This window comes from Cyprinodon variegatus, unplaced genomic scaffold (genome assembly GCF_000732505.1).
Source record: "Cyprinodon variegatus isolate N-32 unplaced genomic scaffold, C_variegatus-1.0 Scaffold351, whole genome shotgun sequence".
NCBI classification, from domain to species: Eukaryota; Metazoa; Chordata; class Actinopteri; order Cyprinodontiformes; family Cyprinodontidae; genus Cyprinodon; species Cyprinodon variegatus.
Window position 1 is genome coordinate 5,885 of NW_015150804.1, and position 1,588 is coordinate 7,472.

Here is a 1,588-nt window from a genome sequence, read left to right on the forward strand (position 1 = left end):
TAATGTCTCCTCCGGGTGGCCAACTCTTATCACTACATTAATATTACACTGTAGACCAGAGAACTTCATGTTTAAGTTGTTAAAGTTGTTAGAAATGTCTTTTTCTTCCTTAGGTTGTGCTTCTCCATTTAAATTAGTTCTTTATATTAACTTAAAACATGTCAAACTTGTAGCTGTATGAATTTAAAAATGGAGAGAATAATGATATAGATTCTTTATACAGTCAGGTTTACAGTGAACCTAAAGTCATCAATAAAAAGTATATAAAAATATTAATTTTGGGATGTATATCTGGTTGTGCAGATGAGCTGATGGTACGAATTGGGTAAGAAGAACCAGGTTTTCCTTTGAATTGTTTAATTTCTCTGACTTTATCTTCATCTTTGCAAAGTTCTTTACAAATGTAAATATAGAGGCTCCAAACCGTGTATTACTGCTTTTAAGCATGAATTCAAACAATACATTCACTCTATACAATTTTTCTGAAAAGAAAGCTGCTTCCTCCAAGAGTTTGAATATATATTTATGATTTTATTTTTTACTTACTAACTTTAATCACAGAATTCTGACATTTTCTCCTAACTCTGACTTTCTGTGGATTAGGTGGTTCTGCTGCCTCCCTCCTGCCATGACCTACAGAGGGAACTGGGGCGGTTCAGAGCCGAGGGGGAAAAGGCCAGGATCAGAATCAGCTCCTCCAAGGCCATGGTCCTGGTCCTGGTTCTGTTCCTCCTCTTGGTTCTGGTCCTGGTCCTAGTCCTGGTTCTGTTCCTGGTCTGCTTCTAGTTAATGGTCCTGGTCTCGGTTCTGGTCCTGGTCCCAGTCCTGGTTCTGTTCCTGGTCTGCTTCTAGTTCCTGGTCCTGGTCTCGGTCCTGGTTTTGGGGTCTGGTCGTGGTTCTGGTCCTGGTTCTAGATCTGGTTCTGGTTCTGGTCCTGGTTCTGGTCCTGGTCTCGGTCCTGGTTTTGGGGTCTGGTTCTGGTCCTGGTCAAGGTCCTGGTTCTTGATCTGGTTCTGGTGCTGGTGCTGGTCCTGGATCTGGTTCTGGTTCTGGTCCTGGTGCTGGTCCTGGGTCAGGGTTCAACACTATAGTTCCAAAGATTCCAAGTTAGCTAAACCTGATTAGACTGTGACCAAAGCAATGCAGCTAATGTCTATCACACGGCTCTATGTTGAGTCAAAAAACGCCATAGAGTTAGAAAGCAAATCAAAGATTGAAACCATGTGAGAGAAATGATTTAGCAGGCTGAGTAAACGGGTCTGTATGAGAGCAAAATGGAGAGGAAAGTTTCCCTCAGCTTCGTTCGCTACCTGTAGCATTGGAGTCTGTCAATGTGTCAAATCCACTATAGGAGTTCAGAGTTGATAGACAAAGAGTTATTTTTTCCATTTTAGCACCTCCACATTTATTATGTTACACTATTTTTAACACTCAATTTGAACTACTAACATGTGACACCTCAGAGTTCTATTTGTAGAATAGAACTCTATTAAGAGCTAAATGAACACTGTCTTTGAACAAAGTCTACTAACACCAGATTATTGAAGACTTTTCAATTTGCTGTGTGAAGATGTTTCCATCATTTTTA